Genomic DNA, 13,577 nt, shown 5'->3' with positions numbered 1-13,577 from the left:
ACCATATTTTACATATACTATACTATATATATTATATATATTATAACATATACTATACAATATATATTATTTATAATATTACATATACTATATATATTATAACAAATTAAACTCATAAATAAAAAAAATAAAAAAAATATTAAAAAAATAAAAATATTTTAGCAAAAAAAATTTTTAAATATTAAAAAAATTTAATTAAAATAAAAAAATATTTATTAAAAAACGCAAAAAAACTTGGCGTTGCTACAGTAAACTACATGTTAACTTACATGATGTCAACTTATTACATTATGTCAATTTATCGTCAATTGTTATATTATTACTAATTTTTTTGCTTTATAATATTTTGAGGTGTAGCAACGCCAAGTTTTTTTGCGTTTTTTAATAAATATTTTTTTATTTTAATTAAATTTTTTTAATATTTAAAAATTTTTTTTGCTAAAATATTTTTATTTTTTTAATATTTTTTTTATTTTTTTTATTTATGAGTTTAATTTGTTATAATATATATAGTATATGTAATATTATAAATAATATATATTGTATAGTATATGTTATAATATATATAATATATATAGTATAGTATATGTAAAATATGGTGAAATATAGTATGCAATATAATAATATATGTACGACAGCATTTTTTTAGATTTTTTTTTTAATATATACGACAGCTTTATGTACAAAAGTTTTATAGAAGAGTTTTATAGAAATAGTGTACAACTTTTTTCATAGTTCTTTAATCCCACTTGGCGTCATTTCCTGATATCATATTTTTTTATAGTTTTAATATACACAACAGCATTACTTGTTGAAAGGTTTTAATATGTACGACAGCTTTTTTTAAAAGGGTAATATATACGACAGGTTTTTTGATAGGTTTAATATATACGGCAATTTTTTTTAAATGTAAAACAATACTGTTTTGTTTTGGTTGTGACAAGAGCGTGTACTTGGCGTCTTTTTCTTTACCTTTTTTTTTTGAAAAGGTTATAATATACACACGACTCTAACGAGAATTATGATTAAAACAAACTATAAATATTTATGTGATTTCATAGAGTTTTATATCGATTATATTGATTTTAACTTATTGTCAATTTTCGATATAAGCGAATGTATTTTAAGAAAGTATTCAAGTAAATTTGATATGACTTTACTATCTAGAATAAAAAAACTACCTGAAAGTATTATAATTGACGAAATAGATAGAGTAAGTATTAAAGATGTGTGTAAATTTCAAAATCTGTCAGAAAATTTTATACGACGGTTTTACGATATAGTTGAATGGAATTATATATCTAAATATCAAGTTTTATCAGAAGATTTTATAGAAAGTTTTAAAGATAAAGTTAATTGGAAATATATATCAAAATATCAAAATTTATCAGAAAACTTTATAAGAAAATTTAAAAGAAAAGTTAATTGGAATTATATATCTTCGTCTGATAATAGTTTAAGTCACGATTTTATATACGAATTTAGACATAAAATAAACTGAAAAAACCTGTCAAAATGTTATAAAAATATTGATAAATCGTTCCTATTAAGATTTAATAAATATATATATTTTGACTACTTATATTTTAATTTAGATTGTCATATATATAATAATTTTACTAGTCAATTAGATTATACAGTGCCATATGAGAATATTATAAAAAGTATTGACTATCTAGATATAGATATGCTTATCAAAAGAAATAACATAACTAAAGAAATTTTAAACGACAATTCTGTGCGTAAGTATCATCACACTATATTTAAGTTATTGTTCCTAAATAAGAAATTAGAATTATGTGATATAGAAAACAGTGATTATGCTATAGATTATATGTTCCTCAGTAGAGAATACTCTTTAAGCGAAGACTTTATAGAAAATAATATTGATAAGTTGTATATTTACGAAATTATACGTAATCAAAAACTTTCTGTTAATTTTTTAAGGAAACATTCCAATGTATTTATACTTAATGATATTTTACAATATCATAAAATGCCTGAAGACTTTATTGTAGATAATATAGATTATGTAGACTGGAGAATAGTATTAAAATACCAAAACATATCAAACTCGTTCATATATAATTTTAAGGACATAATTCCTTGGAAGTATGTTTCGTTATACTATAGAATAGATAAAGATTTTATATATAGGTATAGATACTATATAAATATGTATGAGGTTAATTTTAACGAATATTTTAGAGACAAATCAAAATATTTGGAATATATTACAGATATAACTTCTCAATAAGTTCATTAAATTGTCCTGAAAGTTCTATGTAATAATTTTTGCTATTATATTCTTTATTTATGTATTTTAAAAATATATATCTATCTTTTTTATTCTTTTCGTCCTTTAATTGATAAAATTTATTATTTATTAATTTCCTTTTTTTTGAAAGTTCAATACACTTATTCTTTAATGAAATAAAGTCACTTATATTGCTCGTTTTAGTATCTAGTAGAGTATCTAGTAGAATTTTGTCTAGTATCTAGACATCTAGTATCTAGTAGAATTTTGTTGTGCCCTTGGTGATAGGGCACGGGTTCGGGATCTGCCGAGGAGTTAGGCCGGGAATCCGCGAATAATCCTTTTTAGTTTTTTCGTAATAAAACAATCTTCCACATATTTATTGATCTCTTGATTCATTACAAATTCCCTTACTTCTATGTAATCTAGGTTCCGTCAGGAATCCTTGCCTTAGTGTAGTATCACGGAGCCCCAAGTTATTCTTATTCGCTTTTAGCGAATTGTTATAATTCGCGTTCTTCTAGATTTGTGGTCCCAACGGACATACGTCCGTTTCTTGTGACTGATAGTTTTAGACCCGCCGTCGTGATCTCGCGACGGCGATTTTATATACGTGAAACTGCACTTGATTGCAGTTTTAACGATCTAACTTGCTGACGAAATTCGATCGTTCGTCAGCATTGTCGCGTAAAAAGTGAATTAGGTTTTAATTTTCGCTGCGCGATTTATCCGGTGTCTCGCATGAGCCGGAAACTGAATATTAGATATCTTAATCTGATATGCAATAGATATTTTCTTATATTTTATTAATATATATATATTTTATTATTAATAATTGGTTGTGGTTCTTTGGACCCACAACATCCTCCCCCCGTTGAGAAAAGAAAACGAGGAGATACGAGTTTTCGTAACCTTGAGGCTCCATTTATTTATTCTAAAATGGACTTCGTTCTTTCCATAGTTTTATTCCTAATATAATGGCAAGTATTATGGCAATTACAACAGCTATGCTACTTGTTGTCATAGGATAGACAAATGCTTATTCTGCGAATGGATTTTTTAGATTGTCGTTAACATCTTTATTTATTTCTTCAAGTTTATTACTGAGGTCCATTAATTCTTTCGGATCTTGTATAATTTTTTTAAATTTTAGTCCTTGCAATAGACTTTTCTTATTTTGTGCATTCTGATCTTTGCTAAATGTTAAATTAAAATTTGGTAAATAAGTTTGTATATTCGCGATTTGCTCAACGTTTTTTGTTTTTATTGTCATATCTGTTGCAATTACCTTACAGTTTTCTTTTAACGTTATTTTTCCTGTTCGCTTAATTACTACAACAGTTTCTTTATTATTTTTACAATGTATATATATTTGTTGTTCCTTAAGTGTAGAGTACAACCATGTATTTGGTGTTCTTAATGCTATCCATAAAGTTTGATTACTCTTAATATAACGCTTATCGCAATTATCCGCATTTTTTGTTATATGTGAGTACGTTTGTATTTCGCAAAGAGAATTTGTGTTTACAATATAAATAGGACTATAAGGTTCGCATAAATATGTATTGTGTACATTGATACATTTATTTAAGTTTTCTTTTGTTATAGTCATGTATGTCGGTCCGTCTGTACTTATCGCGATTATATGTTGATTTACTTCAGTGAAAACGAAAATATTGTCATGGTCATGTATAGGTAAAGGAATTATTTTTATTATTTTGTATTTAGGAAATGTTATCAAAGGGAATTGTAGTATAGTATAAATATTTGTATTGTCATAGTATGCGCTTGTGGTAATTAATTTTTTGATGGTATTCCATTCTTCTATTTTGAGTCCAAAGGGAAATTGTGTTCCTTGAGGCAAATGAGGCGTCGCTTCTTTTAATTCAGAAATTATTTTTTCTATTGGTGTTATTTTTGGATTTAATATTCCGTTTTGTATTTGTGTCAGAAAATCCATAATATCTTGAATGTCTCGTTGTAGATCAGTTAGAATTGCATTTATTATTAGAAAGTGTTCTAATATATCTTCTCGTTTAATTTCATCTGAGATTCGATTGTAAATATTTTTTGTAGCGTTTTTTAATAATTCGTTATTATGTTCTAGTGTATCTTCTAGCTTATTTATGTGTGTAAGCGTTGTGTTTAATATTTTTATTTGCGTTTTTGCGGCGTGTTGTGTTATTTGTTCGTTATTTTTTATCAAGTGTAATTGTTCATTAATATTTTTCTCGTCATCTGCGTCCATGGTTCCAAATAGAGTTTTAGCGATACTACCTATCCCGTTTATTAATCCGCGTCGTCTGTCGGAAGGTTTTTTATAAATGGTATTTATTTGTTTTATCGATTCCGTCAATTGATTAATGTTTTTTTCGATTATTAACTTCATGTTTCGGCATGGTTGTTTAGTGGATTTATTATTAATTTCATTACAAATTTCATCCGTATCTTGTATTTTTTCCTTAATACGTTTAAATCTTATATTTATTGCCGTAATATCTAATTTTATTACTAGTTTCCATTTTGTTTCGATGAGATTTAGTTCTCCTATTTGTTCATAATATAGCCCTGGTTCTTGTGAGAAGTACTCTATCTTGACTGGGGATATTGTTTCAGTTCTCACCTTGATTAGTTTATCCTCTAGTATAGCGTACCTGGAAGTTTTATGCTACGTGTTATATTATATCAATAGTGTAGGGTGTTACGATAATTTTTTATATGTGCGTGTTCTGCATTTTGTCCTTTGAAAGGGTCTTGTGATTCTCGCGAGTGCTACTGTGTGTCAGTTCTTGTTAGATCGTGCTTAATAATGGATCCTTCTTTTGAGAATTTATCCGTTATTGTGCGGTATACCACCGGTGAACGAGTGGTTATACGGAGGCGTTTTTCTACTGCAGAATTATTGGAGGAAGTAACTCCTGTGTTTATCAGGAGTTCTGCAGAACGATCAGTTATTCGTGGACAAAGGGCAATCTTGTGTGATGAGCTTTTGGCGGGATTACGCCGGGCCGTCTTGTTACAATTTAGGCGACCTGATGGTCGTCGTCGTCGTCGTCGTATGAGATATTCGGAGTGGCGTCGTATGATGCTTTTGATCGCAGAAGTGACTTGTGCCCTTAACAGGGTGAGTTGGCTCACGGCAGAGGACAGTGAGAACGAGGAATATCCCGATTCTCCATAATGCGGTAAGTGTGATTTAGTTTTCGATAAAATGCTTAATGCGGTTTGCATGCACCAGCATTGTTTTTCGCCCCTTTTTTATGATGTAGTTAACGCTTGATTTTTTCTCAACTACTATGTAAGGTCCTGTCCATAACGCGTCAAGTTTTTTCGAGCGTCCTCGTCTTAGTGTTTCGTCGTATAATAATACCTTGTCGCCTGCTCTAAACGTGCTTATATTAGCCTTTTTGTCGTAGCATTCTTTTGACTTTGCTTTCTCCTCTTGCATGTTCGCTTTCGCTACCTGGTGTGCTGTACGCAATCTTTCTTTGAACTCGGATATGTAGTCATCATACGTATACGTTAATTTCGGAGGACATGTCAGGGCCGTAGGGAGCGTAACCTGGTGTCCGTACAACAGTTCAAATGGCGTATAACCTGTCGCTGTATGTGGTGTAGTATTGTATGTAAACATCGCGTAGGGCAGCCATTCGTCCCAATCGGTCTGATCTCCGTTTATGTAGTGTCGCAAGTACTCTGCTAGTGTCCTGTGCGATCTTTCGAGCGCGCCGTTACTTTCCGGGTGGTACGCGCTTGTACGAATCTTCTCAATTTTTAACAGTTTGCAAGTGCTCTTAAACACTTCGCTCATAAAATTCGTTCCCTGGTCGGTGAGAATTTTATCAGGCACTCCGTATTCCAAAATTATTTTTGTAACGAATGCCTTCGCTACTGTACCAGCTTCCTGATTTTCGATGGGCATTGCCTTGCTCAATTTCGTGAGATGATCTTGGAATGTTAGTACGTATTTGTTTCCGGTTAGAGTTACGGTTAACGGTCCTACTATATCTAGTGCGCATTTTTCGAATGGCCTATCCGGAGTATCGGTAATAATCATTGGCATTTTACTTCGCCGTTTTAATTTATTCTTTTGGCAATGCTCGCATTTGGCGATGTATTGTTTTACGTCTTTTGTTAACCCTTTCCAGTTGTGAGTTAAACGGATTCGATTTATGGTGCGTTGCACGCCTTGATGCCCGCCTATCGGTGCATCATGATACTCATATAATATTTGCTGTTTCTCTTCCTCCATGTACCTTTTTATCTCTTTTTCGCTATCTCTTTCTTCTTCCTCTTCGTCACTCTCTTTCTCCTTGTCGATTATATGTATAGCGTGAGCGACGTTGCGACTTAGTGCGTCAGCATTTGTATTGTATTTTCCGGCTTTGTGTACGATTTCATAGTCGTACTCTTCCAATTTCAGTCTCCATCTAATTAGACGAGATCCTGGATCGGTCACGTTAAACAACCAAATTAGCGGTTTATGGTCGGTGACAATTTTAAATTTGGTCCCGTATAGGTACGGTCGAAAATGTTTGACCGCCCACACAATCGCGAGTAATTCTTTTTCCGTCGTGTTATAATTTTGTTCTGCACGAGAAAGAATTCTGCTAGCATAAGCTATTGGTCGGTCTTGTCCTATCATTCCTTGTGACAAGATACCTCCTATCGCGAAATCCGATGCGTCGGTAGTCAGTATAAATTCATCGTTGAAATTTGGGTACTGCAAGACGGGGGCGGTAATTAGTTTCTCTTTTAGATTGTCAAAAGCTTTTTGCTGCTCTTGTGTCCATTCGAATTTTACTCCCTTTTTAACTAATTTTGTGAGTGGTTTGACTATTTTCGAAAAATTTTCGATAAACCGTCTATAATAGCCCGCCAGTCCTATGAATGATTGCACATCCTTGACTCGTTTTGGCGTAGGGAAATTCTTTACTGCCTGGATTTTTCCAGGGTCAGGCATAATTCCATGTTCGGTAATTATGTGTCCTAAATATGCCACTTCTTTTCTAAGAAATTCACACTTGTCCGGCTGTAATTTTAGATTATTGTCGCGTATTTTTTGTAATACTTCTAATAGTCGCCGGTTGTGGTCTTCTAAACTAGCGCCGTATATCACGATGTCGTCCAAATAGACCAGACACCGTATTCCTTGTATGCCCGCCAGAATAGTATTCATTAATCTTTGAAACGTTGCCGGGGCATTCTTTAGTCCGAATGGCATCCGATTAAATTCATAATGCCCGTAGGGCGTTGAAAAAGCCGTTTTTTGCTTATCTCTGTCTGCCAGGGGTATTTGATGATAGCCCGATGCCAGATCTAACGTTGTAAAATATTTCGAATTCCCTAGTTGGTCCAAAATATCTGTTATATTTGGCAGTGGAAAAGAGTCTCCGACTGTTAGGTCGTTTAATTTTCGGAAATCGACCACGACTCTCATTTTAGGTTTTCCCGAAGCGTCTGTTTTCTTCGGTACCACCAAAAGTGGTGCGTTCCATTGACTCGAGCTTGGACGTACGATATCGTTTCTTAACATTTCCTGTACCTGTCTATTTACTTCGGCCTTATGCTTCTCCGGTAATCTATACGGTCGCGTATTCGCGGGTGCCGTACCGGCTTGAGTTACGATCTCGTGTTGCAGTGCCTCGGTGCAGGTCAGGGGTTCTCCGTCCAAATGGAATACATCATCGAAATCTTCGCAGATTTTAAGTAGAGTTTTCCGCTCTTCGTTATTTAAGTGATCGAGACGAAGCGCCTCTTTAATTCGTTGCATGCGTGACAAGGGAATTTCCTTCGGTATATACGTCTGAGCTATTAATATCTCGGCATTTTCTTCTGTCATTACTTCTTCAATTTCTACTACTGGAGCTTGCATTTCTATTTTAGTTTCGGTAGTATTTATTATGCTAATCGGGCAACTATTATTTTTTGGCTCGACTAGGCAATTTCCGATAAATATTCCTGGTCTAGTTTCCACTGCTTGGATTATTCCTGCTGTGTTTTCTTTAGTTATGGCTGTTATAATAGTTTCGCTTCTAGCTTCTAAAGTAAACTTTTTGCATGGGAAAAGCGTAAATAAATTTTTATCGATGCGTAGTTTTTTGGTAGTATAGTCCCAAGATGCTTGATATTTTTGTAGGAAGTCGGCTCCGAGGAATTCCGTCATATTCGATAGGAAAGTCGTCTTTTATCACGTTCAATTCATGTTTAACATTTCTTGTTTTTAACGGAATAGTTGCTTGCATTACGCCTATAGTATCCGCTTTGTGCCCTGTTGCGCCAATGATTGTTATCTTTTTATCGTATATTATGGTTTCATCTTTCAATTTATTCAATTTTATTAGACTCATGGTAGCTCCTGTGTCGATCAACATATTTATTTTATCGTCAATCACTTCATTCATGGGTAGTGAAATCAGATCGAGCTCAGTGTGTGCAGGATTTATCTCATCAGCTGTTAGTACCTTATGCTCTCGTACTGTCTTAGCTGTTGCTTTAATTGTTTCCCTTTCTGCATCGTCGTCCTCAGTCTTGCGATGCTTATTAGTTTCATTTATGGTATTTCGCGTGTTTGATTCTTCATTTATTTTCTTATTTTTAGTATATTCCGGTTTTCCGTTTAATATCCAACATTCGGTACGGTTATGTCCGGATTTCTTGCAATAATTATAATGTTTATCCAGCGTATTAAATCTTGATCCGCTCGGTTTAGGCAAAGTGAATTGATTACCGTAGCGGCTCGTTCGGCAATCGCGACCGTAATGTCCTTGCTTGCCGCATTTATAGCATTGAATTGCCTTAGGATTATTAAAACTTTTATTCGCGTTGTACGCGGAATCATGTGGTCTCTTTAATTTTTCCTCTGCTTTGGCCCCTTCGATGGCTTCTTGCAGGGTTGCATATCGTTGCGCGCGTATTATCATTCGTATATCCTCGCGCAGTCTATACACAAAGTTTTGTAGCGCTTGCTGTTTAACTGTATCTAATATAGTGCGTTTATCTTGCGGTGTCTTTCCTGGACTATCTGTTAGAGATTCGTATAGCTGCATCGCTAAATGGTCTGCTCGTGCCCCATATTCTACTGCACTTTCTCCGGGTCGTTGTTTCAAATGATTAAATTCAATTTGAATCGATGCAGGATTTTTCTTAGGGTAGTAAAAGCTTTCCAGTTCGTTTTTTAACTGTTCAAACGATCTGATATCTTTGATCTCAAAATTTATTAATGCTCTGCCTTGCAATTTAGTCGACATTATGACGTCGAGTAGCTCGTCTGCGAACTCGGGCTTTACATACTTCATTGCACATGTACAAGCGCTTAGAAATGATTTTAAGTTCGTTCGTGACGTACCGTCAAAAATAGGTATTAAATTTATCGCGTTTTTTGATGTCATGTAGCGTTGTGCGTCAGTGGATTGTCTGTTTCGTATGTCTTCAGTAGTTCGACCGTATGAAATGTCGGTTTCGCGTTCTTGTCGCGGATTTCGTTCGTGATGATGCGCATGAAGATACTCAAATAATGTCGCGATCTGTTCGCGCATTTCGTGCATTGTTTCTTCTAGTGCTGAAATCTGATTTTTATTTTTTGGGCGTGTTCCCGTTCGAAGTCCGCTGGCTTCGTTTTCTCTTGTATTTTGCTCCATTAACGCGGATATTTCGTTTTCTATTTCGATATCTGCCTCACTCTTCCTTCTTTGAGACATTTTTTCGTTTCTTCTTTCACGGATTTTGTCCGGATCAAATATGCTACTATCATATGATGTTAGCTCAAACTCGCTGTAATCTGACACGCGGCTTGGTGTTTTACTAATGTTAGGTCTAGTCTTTTTAGTTTTTACTTCTATCACGGTATCGTTAAGAGCGGGAATTAAACTCGAATCGATATCTTCGAAAGTGTAATCTCGTTTAGTTTCTATGTTTGCATCCAATTCGTCGTCGGTATCACCGTCCGAGTTTGTGTATTGTAATGTACGGCGTACGTTATCGCTTATGTCGCGAGTCGCGTCTTCGATAACGCGTATCGGGTTTAACGCTGTGCGGATTGCGTGTCGCGCTTGGTTGCTAAATAGCCACGACCTATTTCGTATGGGACCGGGGTCGCTTTCGCTTTTGTACATTCACGCGTTTTTATATTTTATATAATGGTTCGGACTTACAGTAGTAGTAGTATGATCGCTCGCATGTTGCCTTGTCCTTAGCTGCGGTTCGCTGTCCGGCTGTAGATCGTAGGCTGTAGGTGTAGGTCGCTCGGCTGCTTTCTGCGCTTCTTCCTATTTCGCTGACTCCGCTCGGCACTGCTTGGCTCTGGATAGTCTGCTGCTGCGCTGCTACTCTGCTTACCGTTGCGTTGGTCGGGGTCTTCTCGTTTCAATAATCTCCGTATTGAAACTTGTCCGCCGACTATTTTGCACTTAATTTTCGGCTGCTTACTGCTGCGTTGGTCGGGGTCTTCTCGTTTCAATAATCTCCGTATTGAAACTTGTCCGCCGACTAATTTTCACTCACTTAAAATTTTTTCTTTTTGTTTCAGGCTCTGGACTTTCCGGGTTCCTGGTCCCGAAGGAGAGGCAGATCCCACCGCTGCCACCAGAATTTTGTTGTGCCCTTGGTGATAGGGCACGGGTTCGGGATCTGCCGAGGAGTTAAGCCGGGAATCCGCGAATAATCCTTTTTAGTTTTTTCGTAATAAAACAATCTTCCACATATTTATTGATCTCTTGATTCATTACAAATTCCCTTACTTCTATGTAATCTAGGTTCCGTCAGGAATCCTTGCTTTAGTGTAGTATCACGGAGCCCCAAGTTATTCTTATTCGCTTTTAGCGAATTGTTATAATTCGCGTTCTTCTAGATTTGTGGTCCCAACGGACATACGTCCGTTTCTTGTGACTGATAGTTTTAGACCCGCCGTCGTGATCTCGCGACGGCGATTTTATATACGTGAAACTGCACTTGATTGCAGTTTTAACGATCTAAATTGCTGACGAAATTCGATCGTTCGTCAGCATTGTCGCGTAAAAAGTGAATTAGGTTTTAATTTTCGCTGCGCGATTTATCCGGTGTCTCGCATGAGCCGGAAACTGAATATTAGATATCTTAATCTGATATGCAATAGATATTTTCTTATATTTTATTAATATATATATATTTTATTATTAATAATTGGTTGTGGTTCTTTGGACCCACAACAAGTAGTATTTTATAAATTTTATTATGTAATTCTATCATTTCCTTTTTTATATTGTACATACTATTTTTATATAAATAATATTCATTTTTGTACAAAAAGTAATTTTTTAAAAGTTTGAAATCCTTTCTATAAGGAAAGTAGAAGTTAATATCTTTAATTTTTTCTATATAATCAGAATATTCAGGAATATCTAAAGTTGTCATATTTACAAAATCTATCTCATTTTCGTTTGATGGAAGTTCTTCGTTAAAAACATAAATGGAGTATGATCCTCCTATTATATTAGAAATATTATTTGTTATTGTTTTCTCTTTACTCTTTAGGAATATAAAGTTAAAATACTTATTCTTGTCAGTGATTACACAGTCATTGTCTACTTTAATAAATTTTAGGCAATAGTTGTATACATTGAAAAAACTCTTGTCCTTAAGATTACTTGAAGATATTATTTTACTGGATAAGTTAATGATTTCTTTATACATCTTATATAATGTACGATTTTTTTTTTCTATCATTTGAACAAACTATTATTTCATCGATATCATCAGATTTATATAAAATAAGTAATTTACACTTCAATTGTTTAATATATTCAATATGTTCATTCAATCTTATCAAAAATTCATTATATATTTTGACCAGCAAAGTTTCTCTGATGAAAATTCTCTTCCTAGTTATTGTATCAATATATTTGTAAGATAATTCTATATCTAAAGGTTTTATATTTTCTGAGTGTACTATATTCACGATATCAAACTCTTCATCATCGAATGGTAATTCTAAACAATATTTATAAAAACTATAATTTCCATATTTTATAGTATTTATTTTTATTCCGTAAATTGACATTTTCTTTATACCATCATTATCTACTATTTCATCATAATGGTCGAGAATTTCACAATCTGATATTTTGTCAAAAAATCTTTTCCTCTTATCCTCTTCTATTTCGTTATTTATATTTTTAATATATGAATACTTCTTTACGTTCAGATAATTTTCAAAGTTACAGTTATTAAAATACTTGGTGTTAAATAAATTCTTTCTATTGTTGTATTCATTGGTAAAATAATATTTATCTATTACATCAGTTATTAGTTTATCTTTATCATAAAACTTTTCATACTTCTTCTTATAATCAATATGTTTCGTTCCTCCTTTACAATCACTTTCATCACTGCACTCTCCAAATCTGACTCTGATAAAATTTTCTATTAGTTTCAGTCTTTCATCTATTCTTTTATGATGATCTGAAGTCTCTTCTATAAATTTTTCTAGAGATTTGTTAGTTTTACAACATTCTTCAATATTTTTTTCCAATATTTTTATTTTTTTACTATTATCTTTGTCTTTATCAATTATCCGTTGTATTTCCTTCGCACCTGTATTTATATCCTTTAATAAATTAAAATTTTTCTCACTAACGTTTGAAATGTTATTTTTCATAATAGATAACTCGTTTTCAGATTTATTTACTCTGTCTTTTAACTCTTCTATAATTTTGTATATTTTATCAAAATAAGAATTATTTCTTGTATTTATTTCACTTACAATATCAATGATGTATTGTTCCAATCTTGGTTTCTCACTATCATATTTACTTTCTAATTCATTTAACTTTTTCTCTATGTTTGTAAATTGAATATCAACTTTATCTGATAATTTTTTTTTATCTTCATTAATCTTTTTAATATGATCAGATATATGTTTTATATCTTCTATCGAACTAATTGATGATAAGAAACTATTGTATTTTGACTTTTCTGATTCGAAATATATTTCGATGTCATTCTTGAGTTTCTTTATTTCTTCTGGATATAAATCATATTTGGTAATCATTTCCTTTAGTTTTTCATTTGTTTCATATAAATCTACAACCATATTATCTTTATATATCGAAGAGTACTCGTAATTTTTATCCATCAAGTTCGATATTATACTGTTATCAATTAATTTCTCATATTTTTTTATATCTTTTTCAATATTATCTATATGGTTGGAATTTTCATTCAAACTAAAATAGATTTTTAAAATATAATAATATCGTAAATTAAAGTTATCAAAATTATCTAATATAAAACTGTTATATACTGACTTAAATGAATTGTTTATTGTCATATTATTCTTTCTGCA

At 32.8% G+C, this 13,577-nt stretch overlaps 1 long non-coding RNA gene across 1 annotated transcript; it reads left to right on the top strand.

The window, feature by feature from the left end:
* Positions 1-1,524: 1,524 nt before the first annotated feature.
* LOC136997423 (uncharacterized) lies at positions 1,525-12,187 on the top strand. Its single transcript, XR_010888172.1, has 2 exons — positions 1,525-5,442; positions 10,785-12,187. It is a non-coding gene; the product is annotated as an uncharacterized lncRNA (long non-coding RNA).
* Positions 12,188-13,577: the final 1,390 nt, after the last annotated feature.

This window comes from Linepithema humile, chromosome 1 (assembly GCF_040581485.1).
Source record: "Linepithema humile isolate Giens D197 chromosome 1, Lhum_UNIL_v1.0, whole genome shotgun sequence".
Classification (NCBI taxonomy): domain Eukaryota; kingdom Metazoa; phylum Arthropoda; class Insecta; order Hymenoptera; family Formicidae; genus Linepithema; species Linepithema humile.
The sequence above is the reverse complement of the archived record's forward strand: the minus strand, read 5'-3'. Positions and strand labels throughout refer to the sequence as shown.